Source organism: Eublepharis macularius, chromosome 19 (genome assembly GCF_028583425.1).
Source record: "Eublepharis macularius isolate TG4126 chromosome 19, MPM_Emac_v1.0, whole genome shotgun sequence".
Taxonomy (NCBI): Eukaryota; Metazoa; Chordata; class Lepidosauria; order Squamata; family Eublepharidae; genus Eublepharis; species Eublepharis macularius.
In genome coordinates this window covers 19,136,888-19,153,543 of record NC_072808.1, presented here as the reverse complement: position 1 = coordinate 19,153,543, position 16,656 = coordinate 19,136,888, and the positions used below count along the sequence as shown (strand labels likewise).

At 45.3% G+C, this 16,656-nt stretch overlaps 1 protein-coding gene across 2 annotated transcripts in view; it reads right to left on the bottom strand.

Annotated features, from left to right (window-relative positions):
• SH2D3A (SH2 domain containing 3A) overlaps positions 1-11,101 on the bottom strand; it is a 40,770-nt gene extending 29,669 nt beyond the window's left edge. The window contains exon 1 of one of the 2 annotated variants that reach the window (XM_055003220.1): positions 11,007-11,101. The gene's annotated coding sequence lies outside the window, so the exon portion shown is untranslated. Of the gene's footprint in view, positions 1-8,304; positions 8,353-11,006 lie in introns of those variants that run through there. The other variant, XM_055003221.1, reaches the window with a different exon arrangement.
• Positions 11,102-16,656: the final 5,555 nt, after the last annotated feature.

Below are 16,656 nucleotides of genomic sequence, written 5' to 3'. Positions count from 1 at the left end.
AAGCAGCAACAGAAGAACGGAACCCTAAAGGCTGAGCAGCAGTTGGGAGAGGCGGGAAAGTCATGTTCAAACTTAAACCTCGCCAACACTATCAGAACCACTAACTGTCAAATGCCCGGGGAAATAAAATTGTATTTACCTGGTGCTTGAACAAAAAAAAAAGGGAGACACTAAGCAAATAGCAGAAGGAAGCACATTCCAGAAGTGCCAACTCCATGACGGCTCTTTCCCTTCTAGCATATCTGAGCATAGGATCGTCAGGGCTTCTAACACAGAGCTCAGCAATCAGGCAGTCCCTTATGGAAGGAGGAAATCCCTAAGATATCCTGGCCCAGGGCTGCCAACTCTGGGTTGAGAAATTCCTGGAGATTTGGGGGTGGAGCCTGGGAAGGGTTTGAGGAGGGGAGGGACCTCAGAAACGTATCATGCCAGAGGCCACTCTCCAAACTGTTACCCAAATTTGCAGTCTCCTATTTAGTTGGGGGAATTAGCTTTAAGGGAGACAAAGGAGAGGGGTAATTGGGAATCTCCACCTATGTTTATGGGGATTATTCCCTTAGAGCAGGGGTGGGCAATTGTTTTGGCTCGGGGGCCACTTTGTGGGAGCGGAGGTTAGCGGAGGGCCGCACCTTTTAAAATGATTGCATTCATTAGTTAACTTTGCATTTCAGAAAAGGTATAAATTGTATCATAAAAATCAATAAATATAAATTAAATAAAATAGTGGTAGTTTTATTCAGTTTATTTATTGTGCTAATTTCATATTGCGCACGGGAAGGAAATCTCGGTTTAAGGCGGATTTTTCTGACTGTCTTGGCGGGCCACAAAAAACTCTGTAGCGGGCCGCATGTGGCCCGCGGGCCGCAATTTGCCCACCCCTGCCTTAGAGAATTCTCAGATAAGCCAGGCAAATGTTCAACCGGAAAGGTTTTTTATTGAAGAGAAATGAAACATACAGAAAACCACACACAGCACACATACAAAGCTACCTAAGAAAAAATCAGGGAGGAAAAGCGGAAAAAGCAGTTTCAGGAAAGACAATAGTTACTCATCTTGAGGATAGGGGTCCGCAGAAGCAGCAGCAAAACAACCCGCATTTCACAGAGAAGGCCCAAATGGATTTGGGGGTGCATGGATGGATCCAGAACACGCGCACACACACACACACACACACACACACACACACAGGTGGCTAGGGAGTCTAATTATAGGACAAAATGCAACCTCGGGCAAGCTGACATCTTTTCCCCCCAAACAAAAACCTAACGGGTTGTCCACAAGTTGGACAATAAGTTGGGAGAGGTTTGATGGTTCCTATCTGAAGTGAACGACAGGTGAAAAAGTGTAAGCACCGGATGGGAAAAGCTACCAGGTTTGCTGAATAGCTTGATTAGGGTAAGGGGGTGAGACTGAGCATGGAAGTGAGATCGGGCATTGACAAGATAAGTTAAGAGTTTCCTGGGAGCCTCATGATTCTAAGTTATGCATCTCTTTCCGGGGCATGGAGAGGCATCAGTCTGTCATGTTCAGAATACTTTCAGGTATGCTAGTGCCAAAGAGACTCCATTTTAATCCTTTCAGTATTATGAGTGCTTTCTTCACAGGTGCCAGGATGTTCCCAGGCAGCTATCTCCCAGAGGAGGAATGTTTTGGCTACCGCTGTTCCAGCCTCGAAGGACTTTCGCTTTCCGAGCTTCAAAGGGATTGTTATGAGAACTATGGGGGGAGGTTGGGCCTGCTGGGATCTGTTACTTTGTACCTCATGCTTTGCCTGTCATTGGTAACAATTCACATGTACCATCCTGAATACTGTATTCAGGCTCGTGGACTATAATGCATTTTCTTCAGTAAACTTTTGAAAACAACGGGCTTTTGTCTGATTGCAGAAGGTAGTCTGGAGTAAGGACATTATCTAGCCACAGTTCTGACACAGTCAATTAGCCACTCCGGTAATTTTCCAGGCTCCCACTGGCTGTAGGATTGACAGGTCCCTATACCCTCCCAGCGGCTGAGGAGGGGACCAGTCACTTACTTGGCGCTGGCACTGTGCTCCTTTTTGCCCAGGTGTTCCAACGCCTGCATGATGACATCCCTTCTGGAAATGATGTCGTTACACCGGCCGCAGGAACACTCCTGCGCTCCATGCAGAGCCAATCTGACCCATTTGGTGCCCAAATCGGCCCCAAACAAAGCACGGGAGCGCTCCCACAGTCGGTGCGATGGCATTGCTTCCAAGAGTGACACCACTGAGCCCCCTTGGGAGCGCCCATACCGCACGAGCTCCTGGGGTGCCTGCCAGTGGCGAGTAACCTCCAAGGGCTTGCCACCTCCCACTGACCACTGGCGGATTGACAGGCAAGGGTGCAAACCCCGATGAGTTTTCCTGCCTCCGGCAAGCACCTGGAAACCCTAACTGGCTGGGCCAGGCAGTGCCTTGGACTTGTGACCTATGAAGAAGGAGGCGTGTATGATATTCCATCCATAAACTACCCTCTTAGCAAGAGGAGGGTCTGGCTACTAACAAAGCCTGGCCATTTTCTCCAGGGGAAATGATCAATAAAGAAATTTTCTATGTTTATACTCCTTATGTCAAGATCAAATTCATTATTACTGCACAAAGATTTTGTTCACAGGAAGTAAAGGGGGGGTAATGAGTATTATTTTTTATTTATGTCATTTAAGGAGGCAAATTCTGCTTCAGAATCACCTAACCACCAATAAATCATCATTAATGCCAGGAAATGTTTTTCATAGAATCACAGAGTTGGAAGGGGTCACAGAGACCATCTAGTCCAACCCCCTGCCCAGTGCAGGATAAACCTAAAGCATCTCTGACAAGTATTCATCCAGCCTCTTCTTGAAAACTGCCAGTGAAGGGGAGCTCACCACCTCCCTAGGCAGCTGAGTCCACTTTTGAACTACTCTGACTGTGAAAAAGTTCTTCCTAATATCCAGCCGGTACCTTTATGCATGTAGTTTTAGCCCATTGCTTCGCGTCCTACCCTCTGCTGCCAACTGGAACAGCTCTTTGCCCTCCTCCAAATGACAGCCTTTCAAATACTTACAGAGCAATCATGTTCCCCCCTCAATCTCCTCTTCTCCAAACTAAACATTCCCAAGGCCGTCAGCCTTTCCTCGTAGGGCTCAGTCTCCAGACTGCATTCTGCATTCTGGACTAGTGAACTAGACTAGTAGCTGCATTCTGACTAGTGAATCATTACTTAATTTTGAATAGACGAGTTAGTGTGCAGGGCCATTGCTAGCATGTGTCCCTTTTGTTGGTTTATGAGGAGGGCCCATTGGGCAGGATGGGGAATGCAGGTTATAAGGGGCACCCTGAAGTTTTTCCTCACCCCTGATCAATAGCAAGTCAATGGCTTCCCTTTCTCTCCAGGAGACCCCCACATACTCCCACAGGCTTGCCTTTCTTTCTCTTCAAATCGCATGTTGGAAAGAAATCTAGCATGCAGTATGCACAGAGCTTGGAAATAGCACCCAAACAAAATGCTTGATGTGCTTTTACAAGGAATATTTCTGGTGGCAATGAATGTTTCCAACATTGTGATTGGTCACTGCAGGTTTGTTTAGTGAATGTGTGGTATATCACTGGCTAGATATATCAATAGCATGCAAATTTTTTTTAGGAAAAAACCTACCAAACCCTGACCACCAAATGGCAAGGTGGGCAGAGCAACAAGAAACAACACAGTCTTGATAGACTGGAAAAAACTGAAATTAGGGTTGGGAAAACAACCCAAGTTTTCCATTTCAGGAAAAAAGATTGGAGGAAAATAGGTTTTAGAAAGAACTGAAGGGGTGGAAAAAAGCTGGGGCCACAAGGGATTGGCAACAAAAACTGAGGGGAAAGTATGAAAAACATCAGTAACCAAGGGAAATGGAACTGTAAGATTGTCTGGAAGATGCCTCGTATAGGTCATTTTCACACGTCTTTACCCTCATGCAAAACTCACGGAACGAGCACGACACGGAATCATGACGGGGTGATGTAAGAAATCATGCCATAAAGATGCCCTTGTTCCATGAGTTTTGTGTGATTTTGCGTGAGGGTAAACAGGGCTTTTTTTCAGCGGGAACACGGTGGAACGGAGTTCCGGAACCTCTTGAAAATGGTCACATTGCTGGTGGCCCCGCCCCCTGATCTCCAGACAGAGGGGAGTTGAGATTGCCCTCTGTGCCAGTGGCGCGGAGGGCAATCTCAACTGCCCTCTGTCTGGAGATCAGGGGGCGGGGCCACCAGCCATGTGACCATTTTCTCCGAGGGCAACCCACTGAGTTCCACCACCTCTTTTCCCAGAAAAAAAGCCCTGAGGGTAAAGATGTGTGAAAACAACCCAAGTTCAAAGAATACAAGGTCTGGGGTATAAATAGTGGTCAACATCTTGTTTTCACCTGCTGCAAGACGGGCAGAAAGGCATGGAGCAAAGGCTCCCTTGAAGTTATTCTTCTTATGATACAGATGTTCTCATTTGTACATGTTTCAAACTGCAATTATTTTTTTAAAAAACAGAACAGGCATTGGAAAGCATCAGGAAATGGCCGAGCGAAGAAGAGGCAGAGTTCGACAACCTGTGCCCTCTCAGTCAAGGCATGGTTACAAGAAAGCCAAAAGCATTCGCCGTGAATAGCTGACTAACACTTGTAAACCTATACTAAGCAATAAGTAATAGTAAACTTTTAAGTCAAAATAAACATCTGTTTCTTTCATAGTGCAAAAATGGGTAAAGTGTAACAGTTTCAAAAAGTGCAAAGTGACGTATCCAACCCAAACACTATCAGAAACCACCAGAATTTCCCATGAATCTCTCTTTGTTTACATACTTTTGTGGTTACAGAAAGGGCAAGAAGACAGGCATTTAGCAGCCAAGGAAGCCACGGAGCAGAAAGGAGTGGGCACACGGGAATGCTGACCTCTCCATAAACTATACTATGTTGATCTCTGGATGCTCCGAGTGGTCGCTAACTAGCAACCAAAACACACCCCTGCCTTTGGCAAAGCAGGCAGAGTTGCACAGTCACAGCAAGACACATTCTGAAAAGGTACAGACAGGACAGAGGCTCTCTTTAGCTTACTGTATTGTTCTTACACTTAAAAGACTTTTGTTTATTGATACGGTTTTAAATTTTAATAACTTTTTTTTTAAGAGCGGGCACAGCTGGCATTCGGGTGCCCCGCAGAGGCAAAGCCACAACGAGCAGACATGGAACGCCGGAGTTCCATAACAGGCAGGGGGACAAAGAGGTCAGGACAGAACAGCAAGACAGGTCCTGGAGCTGATCACGGCAGGGCAGGCGGCACTCGAACTGTCTCACAACGATGGATCCCACAGCTAACACTTAATCTATTTACTTTTCAACTGGACGGTGTGAAACAGCTGCTGGTCTCTTCCAGGAACTGCTGAGGGCAAAGTTAACCATTAATTGGAGAAGAAAAAAAACCTGCCTGGTGCTGGAAGACTCTGTGGGTGATGAAACGCAAACCACAAGGTGTGCTATAGTTTCCTGCCCAACAAGCTGGTCAACATTTCTCAGCTGAAAAAGCCACATCACTGTTACCGATAGCACCGCTGTTCAGAGGAATTGAGAGAGCCGGCTCAGCATGGTCCAAAAAACAAAGAAGCTGAAAGTCTTTCTTTCTTTCCTTCAACCCAGCGGTCTCAAACAGCCACTAAGAGTTCATGAGAAGCTACCCACATAATCACAGATCCAGAGGAGTTAGCCGTGTTAGTCTGTAGTTACAAAATAGTAAAGAGTCCAGTAGCACATTTAAGACTAATCAACTTTATTGTAGCATGAGCTTTCAAGATCCACAGCTCTCTTTGTCAGAAGCATCATATTGTAGCATAAGCTTTTGAGAACCACAGCTCTCTTCATCAGATGTATCATATTATAGCATAAGCTTTCGAGAACCACAGCTCTCTTCGTCAGATGCATATTGTAGCATAAGCTTTCAAGAACCACAGCTCTCTTCATCAGATGCATCATATTGTAGCATAAGCTTTCGAGAACCACAGCTCTCTTCATCAGATGCATCTGATGAAGAGAGCTGTGGTTGTCGAAAGCTTATACTACAATAGAGTTGCATCTGGCGAAGAGAGCTGTGATCTCGAAAGCTTACGCTACAATAAAGTTGCATCTGATGAAGAGAGCTGTGGTTCTCGAAAGCTTATGCTACAATAAAGTTGGTTAGTCTTCAAGGTGCTACTGGACTCTATACTATTTTACCCATTTTACTATACCCATTTTACTATTGTACCTATTTTACTATTTTTCTGATAGATTTATGCAGTTGTTTTGTAATGTTTCCGTATTTCTATAATGGCAGCCAAAAATCTAGCGACTCTACATGTGACCCATCCATCTTCATTGCTCAGTAGCCTGGAAGTCTCAGCAGTCAGAGAAACAGAATCCTTACTAATTACTGGAAAAATCAGCTCTTGTCTTAAGTTTTAAAAATTCAGGACAGCTTAAGAGTCTGTGGTCAATGGATTCAATACTATTAAGGTCACAAATTTACAATTACAAGTTCTCTCAGAGTATGGAATACCAGCGTATCTACCTAAAAAAACAGCAGATGGTAAAGCATTAAGATGTGCCAACATGAAGGCACATCTATATTCAGGATATGTTAAATCATAAAAATACATAGGGATACCAACTGGTAGGGGAATGCCAACGGTGAAGGCTGAGCAAACTCTTCTTGTCCTTACTGATGTGTTTTTGTAATTGAGATGTTTCAAACGAAGCTGAAATTGTTGTTTATTTTTTATCCTAAAGCATCCTCTCTCTAAGAGTCTCTACACGTTACTAAATACCTAGGGATTCTCACGTGCAGGATTGTATGTCTAGTCCTCAATTCATGCTCAATGCACGTGAGTGCTGATTCCACGGGAGCTCCCTTTGTATGACTGCATCTACAAGTGACTCCAGAGGGCAAAGCGCCAATTCCTCTCTGTTTTTGCTGTGAGAACAAGTACTGTAGGCTCCTCTGAATTGCCAATTTGCCTCTCTTTAAGGTGTGAGAAAGTGTCAAGATCTGCATTTCCATGAATGGATGTAGGGAAGTGGGTACTTTTAGCAGCTGAGGAAGAACTGATATCAAACACATTACACAGAACAAATTGAAGTGTGACTGTGCTGTCACGTGCATGCAAAGTTGGAGGGGGGACATGTGAAATGAGGTTCACTTGAGCATCCCTAGAGACTTCATAATGTGTAGACAGATCTAAGTGACATCCTAAATGAATGTCCAAACAGGCAGGTTGAATCAAGAGGAGGCATGTCTTAGAAAACCCACTATTTTATTCTGATCGGAAAACATACTTTCCCCCAAAAGAATGGTAACTAAGGAAACAGCCTCTGGGATCAAGCTCTAATTGAACCCACAGTGGAACAGGGGTTGCCTTTTCTATGAAATCTGATAGATTTAGCAAAAGTATAAAACATTACTTCTAAACTTGACTCCTTTCACAGTGGAACATTTTGGGAAGGAACAGGGCTCATTTCGAGGGGGAACGCACAGGAACGCAGTTCCAGCAGTTCCACAAGGAGGTCACATGTCAGGTGGCCCCGCCCACCTGGCTCTCAGCGATTTTGGGCCCGTTTCAGCCTGGATTGGGGCCAAAATGGCCCGGATCAGGCCTCTGATGGGTGGTGGATCACTCTCCCACTCATCAGAGGCCTGATCCTGACCATTTGGGGCCCCTTTTCAGCCATTTTCAGTTCCTTTTTGCCATTTTGGGCCCAATTTTGGCCCGGAATGGCTAGGATTGAGTCCAAAACAGCCAGAATAGGTGATGCCAGGGGGTGTGGCACATGCAAATCAGTTATACTAATGACACACTTCCGATGATGGCAAGAGGCGTGGCATATGCTAATGAATTATGCTAATGAGTTCCTCCAGCTTTCTTTCTACGAAATGACCCCTGGGAAGGAGGATGGCCAAATTTTAACCACTCATTGTCCACCGAAAACTTACCTATTTATTCCCTGGGGATAGAGAGGGGAGTGGGAATGTACAGTGACTCCAGTCTGAAGCATCCTTCTGCTCTGCTCATACGGAGGCGCTCATCCTCTGCGTTCACTTTTCCCTCAAGATACAAGATGCCCACAAAAACCGGACATGAGGCTTTTCCGCATAAAAAGAACTGCACCTTGGGCCTAGGCTACCCTCCATCTACTTCCAGGATGTCTTTCAACAAAGTCAAAAGATTTTCTGGGTTTCTCTTCAGGGTAGAAGGATATAAACAGGTTAAAAAAGAAAAGTATTCAGAAGGAGAAACATACCAGCAAGTCCTGGTGCAAGAATGTAGGAAGAAATTCCCCAGCCGCAGATACGTGCTGAAGTCCTCCGGGGAATGTTCACAGTTATGCACAGGAAAAGCGTCCAAGCGTTTGCCTGGTCATACTCGACCGCCTTGCGGAAAACATTTCCTTTTAAAGGGACAGGAAAGGTGATGTCCAACTTCTGATTAAACCTCCACCAGGGGAGGAAATTGATTTCAAGAAATGTGTCAAACAAAAGCAGAAGTCTCGAATGAACTCCCCAACCTCAGGAGGAGGGATTATTAGCGCGTTGGCTTAAGCAAGCATTAAGAAGAAATCATTCGGAAAGTTGGTTTCAGCTTATAAACAGTAAAGGAAAATCTAGGAAAATAGAGTCACAGCAGACACCGGGGGAGGATAATAGGTTTTCTGGGTTAACCAAAACGACAACTTATGCCACTGGCTCATTCGATCTGGTCCGATTGAATCAGTCACTCCAAGAAAGCTGTACTTTCAGGTCTGAAAGCATCGTCCCGGACGGCAGGAGAGAGAACACAACAGGCTAAGTGGCTTTGCCGCAACCCCCCCCCCCTTCTTTTGGGGAGATGAATCTGGTTGTCAAAATCAGAAACAACCCCTCTCCAGAAGCAAAATGGCCGAGGTACAAAAGGGTGCAAAGTATGGGGGAGAGCGCTCAGCATTCATTCAGGACCACCTATACTGCTTATTTCACACACACAGAGACAAATCAAGAGGATGTAAATTAGGTCTGCCACCATTCTGTCTAGTTTGACTCCACATGTGTCTTACAGATTCCTTCCAGCAAGATTGCGCTCTTTTCCTCTGGAAAGTCAGTATGTTGACAACACTCTTCAAATAAAAACATTGCCCAGAGAGCCAGAAAGAATTTTTTTCTACTTCGATATCATAAATGTGATCCACCACACTGTTGTATAGTTTCTCCAGCTCAGACTGACAACGTGTTTGGGCAACAATCCTATGCGAGCTTCTTTCAGAGAAAAATTCCACTGACATACCTCTGAGTCACATACGCTCAAGTGAGACATCAGACTGACATCCAAAATACACAGTCACAAAGGGGCTAGATTCTGCTCCCAACTGTGGCGCAAAGCCTCATGCTAGTGCAAAAGGCCAGCGTGCAAGGGACGGGCAGGTCACAAACAGGAACGAAAAGTGAGCAGGAGAAAGAGAGCTTATAATGAGGGGCGGGGTGAAGAGAAGGGGAGCAAAGCCAGAAAACTTTCAGATATGCAAGAGGCCAACACTAAAAAGGACCTCATCACATAGCCAGGGAGGTATTTCTAAGCCTAGAGGAGAAGGGGTGCAAGCCTTGGGGTTTACCCCTCCAACAAGTATACTCTTGATTTTTACCAGGCTCAAGAAAATGAGCTTTTGAGACTCAGAGCTCCCTTCATCAAACACAAAAGATGCTTGTATCTTGTATCTCTCAAAAGCTCGTACCCTGGAAGGTGCCACTGGACTCAAATCCTGCTGTTCTACTGAAGACCAAGGTGGCTACCTACCTGAAACTATATGGTGGCGGTGGAGAGTGCCCTCAAGTCACAACTGACTTATGTCGACCCCTGGCGGGGTTTTCATGGCAAGAGACTAACAGAGGTGGTTTGCCATTGCCTGCCTCTGCAGCCCTGGTCTTCCTTGGAGGTCTCCCATCCATTTACTAACCAAGGTTGAGCCTGCTTAGCTTCTGAGATTTGAGGAGATCAGGCTCACCAGGTCAGGGCACTCAGAGGAAAAGAGGGCAAGATTTTTTTTAAAAAAGCAAGCACATATAACAGTTTGCAAGGTTCGAGTCCAGTATTCCCTTAGAGACCAATGAGATTTCCAGGAGAGAAGAGCAAGAGTCCAGTAGCACCTATAAAACTAACAAAAGTAGTGCCAGGGTATGAGCTTTTGTGAGCCACAGCTCACTTCTTCAGATTTCCATGGTATGAGCTTTCCAGCGTCAAAGCTCCCTTTTCAGATCCATCTTGCAGCCCCAAAACAATGTGGACTGCAGCAACCAGGAATGAACCCCCCCCCCATAGGAATAAAGGTCAAGGATTTTAACCCCTGTGCCACACACACCCCAACAGACACCGTGATTAGCAGTCATAGATCCAGAGGAGTTAGCCGTGTTAGTCTGTTGATGCAGAACAGTAAAGAGTCCAGTAGCACCTTTAAGACGAACCCACTTTATTGTAGCATAAGCTTTCGAGAACCACAGCTCTCTTCGTCAGATGCATCATATTGTAGCATAAGCTTTCGAGAACCACAGCTCTCTTCGTCAGATGCATCATATTGTAGCATAAGCTTTCGAGAACCACAGCTCTCTTCGCGAAGAGAGCTGTGGTTCTCGAAAGCTTATGCCACAATAAAGTGGGTTAGTCTTAAAGGTGCTGCTGGACTCTTTACTATGACTACCAGTGCCATCCAGAGTTATGCCCTTCTAAGGCCACTGAAGCCTCTCAGTTCGGAAAGGCGCAGCTCTGCTTCGGACGCAAACTCCCCCGACAGGCGCAAGAAGAGGCCGAAAGGGGCCACTGTGACGTGCCAGAGCCGCGCAAGCCAAGCCGGAGCGCCAGAGCCGCGCCCAGGGCAGGGCAGGCGCTGGTCGGGACGCTCCCAGAAACAGCCCAGCAGGACCCCCCTGGCCCTTCCCTTCCCTTCCCTTCCCTTCGAAGGCCCCGAGGGGGCGGACAGACCTTCTTTCGCGGAGCAGCAGGAGGGCGCCCCTGGAACGGCCCTCGGGACCCGTCGGGTGCCGAGCAGAAGCCCCTCGACGGCGGCGCGCTCAACGCAGCCCAGCCCGCCCAGCCCAGCGGCCAGGCCACGCCTGCCCGGCCGGGTTACCTGGGGCTGGGCGGGACCTTCCCTGCCTGCTCCGCCCTGCCGCCGGTTGGGCTTCCCGGCCTTCCCTGCTCTCCTCAGAGCCGAGGGCGCCCTGCCTCGCCCCAGCAGCACCAGCCGGGCCCACCGGAGCCTGGCCCACTGTCGGGCATGCCAACCTCCAGGTGGTGGCAGAATTGCAACTGATCTCCCAGAATTGCAACTGCTCTCCAGGCCAGAGGGATCAGGTCCCTTGGAGAAAATACCTGGTTTGGACCTCAACCCATTGAAGAGCGATCTCAGACACATAGGGTGGCCAGCCTCCGGGTGGTGGCTGGAGATCTCCCGGAATTACAATTTATCTCCAGCTGACAGAGATCAGTTCCCCTGGAGAAAATGGCTGCTTTGAAGGGTGGGCTCGATGGCGTTATGTTGTGCTGAATGAATTTATTTGCTGTCAGAGACCATAACAATGACGATACATTCTTATCAGTCAATAAAATAATTAAATCCAGCATAAAAATGTAAAGGACATAAAAAAATACATTTAGCATCTTATCTTAACATGTATATAGTTCTCTGGGAACCACAGGAATTCTAATATTTAAAACATGGACATTAAAATAGTTAAAATCATAAAAAGAGCAGGAGATTATGTTTGGCTATTCTTTTTATTACGGATTTAACCAAATGGAGACAGAATTTGGCTATTTGCCTGGAGATAGTTGGATTTTCATCAATTAGGAGTTTCTCCAGGCAGGCCTTATTTGCCTCTGCAATTGGTGTGTCTAAGAGGGGGGAAATAAACTTGACCCTATAGACTTGATGGAAAGGACATATTCATATGATTCCACTTCACCAATGGAGCAACGGCAGTGTCTATCCTCATATGGGATCTTTCTATATTTCCTTTCAATGTCCTGCTGAGGTCTATCCCTTCCCCAAAACCCACCCTCTTCAGGATCCCCCCCCCTGAAATCTCCAGGAATTTCCCAACCTGGAGCTGGCAACCGTATTTTGGAGGCTGGGCTCTACAGCATGACGCCCTGTTAGGGTCCCTCCCCAATCCTGTCCTCCCCCAGCACCGCCCCCCCAAATCTCCAGGAATTTCCCAACCTGGAGCTGGCAACCATACGCCCCCTTAGGATGGGTTCACTTTCCGCTGCCTTTGAGCACCACTGCTGTGCAGAAAAGTAGCTGGTGCGGCTCCCCTCACCCCTGCCTGTGCAACCAATTTAAAAGCGCTGTTTTATGTGCAGAGTTCTGATCCGCTTACAAAGTGACCCTGGAGGGAGAAGCCCCTGTGGGCTATACGCTGGAGGGCAGCGACGGTGCAAAAGCTGGAGAGATCCTGGAATGGTAGTGGGATAAATGTAACATTCTTGCAAAAAAAGTGGGGTGTCTTAAAGACACTGGAGGAGAACCTTTTTGGACCAGACACTTTGCAAACGAGGCCTTTTCTTTCCCCTTTCCTGCTGGACAGAATGTTTCCAGAACAGCCGGTCCTTCCTCCAGCTGTTTAAAAGCCTCTCAAGTCCTCGCCACAGATCTGGATGAACTGTGATGACTGCCATAAAATAGATGGTGTTTTTTTTACGTTTGAGAGCAGCCATGTTTTAGCCATGTGTAATTGAAATATCAGCCACTGGTACCTCAGGGATTTAGGGCCTAAACCAATATTTGGGCATGTGACACTTAAAACTTCAACTCAGTACAAATAAGTAATTTTAAGCATATCTGTCATGAGTTTTGCTGTGTGTATATCAGTCTCAAAGAGCCACAAAATTTACAACACTCGCTAGCTGAGTTTGGGTTTGCCATTTCCTTTACAAGCTCTCTAGATCAGGATAGAGATATTTATTGTAGCTCACTGCATGACAAAACATATTTCTGGACTGATTTTCTGTTCAGTGATCGCTCTTTCGAGTCACACTCTGGGGACTGAAGCATTCTCCTGCGGCTGTTAATCCATGAGGGACAAGTTGGTTTAATTACAGACGTATCAGCTACGATTGTGTTCCAAGTACATTTTTTTAAATAATTCCTAAGACTATAATATAGAATACTATAAATAGAATGTGGTTCACAATAAACTGGGTTAAGGAAGAAACAGCTTAAGCAAAAGAGGTTGATGTTATCTATTTCTAATATTTTTTTATTCATTTAAACAGTAAACAATACATTAAAAATAAAATCATCAAACAAACCAAACTAGCAATACGTATAAAGAAAAAAAGGAGAGAAAAATGAGAAAGACGTAGGAAAAGAAAATAATGGAAAAAAGAAAAGAGGAAAAAAACTATTTAAACTACAAGCAGGGTTCTGATTTTCTCCGGAACATATATGTATCATTTTCAAATTTTCACTTGCTTTGTTAAGAATAAAAGCTCTCTTTTTTCTAACATTTTTATTCCTTACTCCATAAATCCACATACCATTAAATCATTATTATCTGTTTCATATAAACAGTCTATAAAAGGTTTCCATTCAACCAAAAAAGTAGATACTGTCTTCTCTCAGAGAGCCTGCTGAGAGAGCCAGTTTGGTGTAGTAGCTAAGAGCGGTGGTACTCTGATCTGGAGAGCCAGGTTTGATTCCGCCCTCCTCCACTTGAAGCCAGCTGGGTGTCCTTGGGTCAGTCACAGCTCTCTCAGAGCTCTCTCAGCCCCACCCACCTCACAGGGGGATTGTCGTGAGGATAATAACAACACACTTTGTAAAACACTCCGAATGGGCATTAAGTTGTCCTGATCCTGAACAGTGGTATATAAATTGAATGTTATTAATCAACAAAGTAAGTTTTGCCATTGACTCAAATTCCAAGACCAAGACCTTTGTCTGTTTTTAAAAAAATTGTTAGGCATGTAAAAGAAGAGTTGTAGCCAATGTATTCTTATATTTATGTATTAGACAACGTAAAAGGTAAAAAAACAATGTATTATTCATTTTAAAAAATCAAAGCTTTTCAGTTCAGGCTTCTTAGTAGACAATGTATTATTCATTTAAAAAAATAATCAAAGCTTTTCAGTCAGGCTTCTTAGGAATTATAGCAGACAGGATAAGAGAGCGACTCTTCATATGGATTAGGAATTGGCCAAAAGAATGAATGCACAATTGTCACAGTAGAGGAAGTAAGCAATAGAGCGCCCCAAGGTCATTCATAATGATCCACAGTAAGAGCATGAAATAGCTAAGTTTGCAGAGGAAACCATACTGTTCAGGAGAGTAAAATCCCAAGCAAACCTCTAAGACAATGAGAAGGATCTCTTCAATGGTGTACTGAGGCAAGAGAATGGCAAATTCTATCCATGAGGAATATAATCTCAGCCAAAAGGAAAGGTAGAGTATTTTAAGAAACAAATAACAATAAACACGAAATACTGGTAAATGCAAAGAAGTGTAGTCTGACTGGCAGCAACTTTCCCATGGCTCAAAGCAATTAGGGTTGCCAGGTCTGGGTTGGGAAATTCCTGGAGATTTTGGGGGTGGAACCTAGAGAGGGTGAGGTTTAGAGAGGGGCAGGGCCTCAGCGGGGTATAATGCCATAGAGTCCACCCTCCAAAGCAGCCATTTTCTCCAGAGAAACTGATCTCTGTTAACTGGAGATAAGTTGTAAATCCAGGAGATCTCCAGCTACCACCTGGAGGCTGGCAACCCTAGGTCTGAGATCGCTTTTCAACGGGCGTGGCCTTGCGGTCTTCTATGAGCTATGGTTATACTTTATAGACTGCAAGTCAGTTTGTGGGTGCAATGGTTTTGAAAATAACCCCACTCCCACCCACACCCACCCCTTGGACAGACTACCACCAGAAGTACTAAATACAAGAGGAAAGAGTTGTTGGCAAACAGTATTGACAAGAATCAGGAGAAATTGTTCTCTATATTTCAGACATTTGAAATCTGAGTTAGGATTATTGCCAATATCCAAGAGGGGTCTGGAATTCTCTCTGATTTTCGCCATCTGAGAATATGGTTGCCAGCTCCAGGTAGGGAAATTCCTGGAGATTTCTGGGTGGAGCTTGGAGACCGCAGGGTTTGAAATGGGGAGGGACCTCAACAGAAATGTGATGCCATAGAGGCCACCCTCCAAAGCTGTCTTTTTTCCATGGGAACTGTCTCTGTAGTCTGGAGATCAGATGTAACATTGGGAGATCTTCAGGTCCCAGCTGGAAGTTGGCAAGGACTTAGAGAATCTTGGAAGATTTGGACAGAGTGAGTGAGGGTGCAGCAATGTGGAAAAGCCTGGTTATGTTGTGGTTCTTGGGAAGCCCTAGAAATTAGGGTGGAAATACACGTTTATAAGGTTGCCAGTTCCAGGTTGGAAAATTCCTGGAGATTTGAGGGCTGGAGTCTGGAGAGGGTGGGGTTTGAGGAAGAGGGAAGGGACTTCAGCACGGTATAATGGCATAGACTCCACCCTCCTCCAAAGCAGCCATTTTCTCAAGGGGAACTGATCTTTGTGGCCAGGAGATCAGTTGTGATTCCAGGACGTCTCCAACCACTACCTGGAGGTTAGCAACCCTAGTTAAGAATTACCTAGGGACACTCTGATTGATTGATTGATTGATTGATTGATTGATTGATTGATTGATTGATTGATTGATTGATTGATTGATTGATTGATTGATTGATTGATTGATTGATTGATTGATTGATACCTAGGAACACTCAAGTGCACCTCATTTCACTGGTTCCCCTTCCCGCTTCCCATGCACTCGCTCGCACAGTCACACTTCCATTTGCTCCACATGAATACATTCAAGTGTTCGATATCAAGTTCCTCCTTGACTGCTAAAAGTATCTCAGGCTCCCTTGCTGGTTTTTTGAAAAATGTGTTGTGAGGCACCAGTGTTTTCCATTTTTCCCTTCAGATAACAATGTGGTTTGAAATTGATGCAAACTGTTGCATTACATTTCTATAGCCTTTCTTTGCTACCCTTTGACAAGGAAATTTTCTGTTTAAATTCCCGGTTTCTCCCACCTCCCACATCCATTCACTGAAATGCAGATCTTGACAGTTTTTCACACCTTAAATAAATGCAAATTGGCAAGTCAAAGAGACTACAGTACTTGTTCTCGCAGGGAAAATAGAGCTGAATTGGCGCTCTGCTGTCTCGACTTGGTGGTGGAGGCGTTTGTATTCACTTGCAGATGCAATCACACAAAGGGAGCTCCCATGAAAGTAGCATGCATATGCACTGAGCAAGAGACAACCTGCACAGGAATTGAGGACCACACATAAAATCTTGCACTTGAGCATCCTCAGGTACTTCATAACATGTATGAACTCTTAGGCAAATATGTGCGCGCTTCATCTTTCTCTCCTGTTGGGCCTGAGCAAAGCAGGAAAAGGCAGAGAGAGAGAGAGAGAGAGAGAGAGAGAGAGAGAGAGAGAGAGAGAGAGAGAGAGAGCATGCTATTCAAATAAAGTTGTAAATTGGTTCAAAGGCAGAGAGCGCTTGTAGGAAGACAGAAAGAACAAACTTGGAAATGGGGATTTCCAAATTGTTCTCCTTCCACAATTTC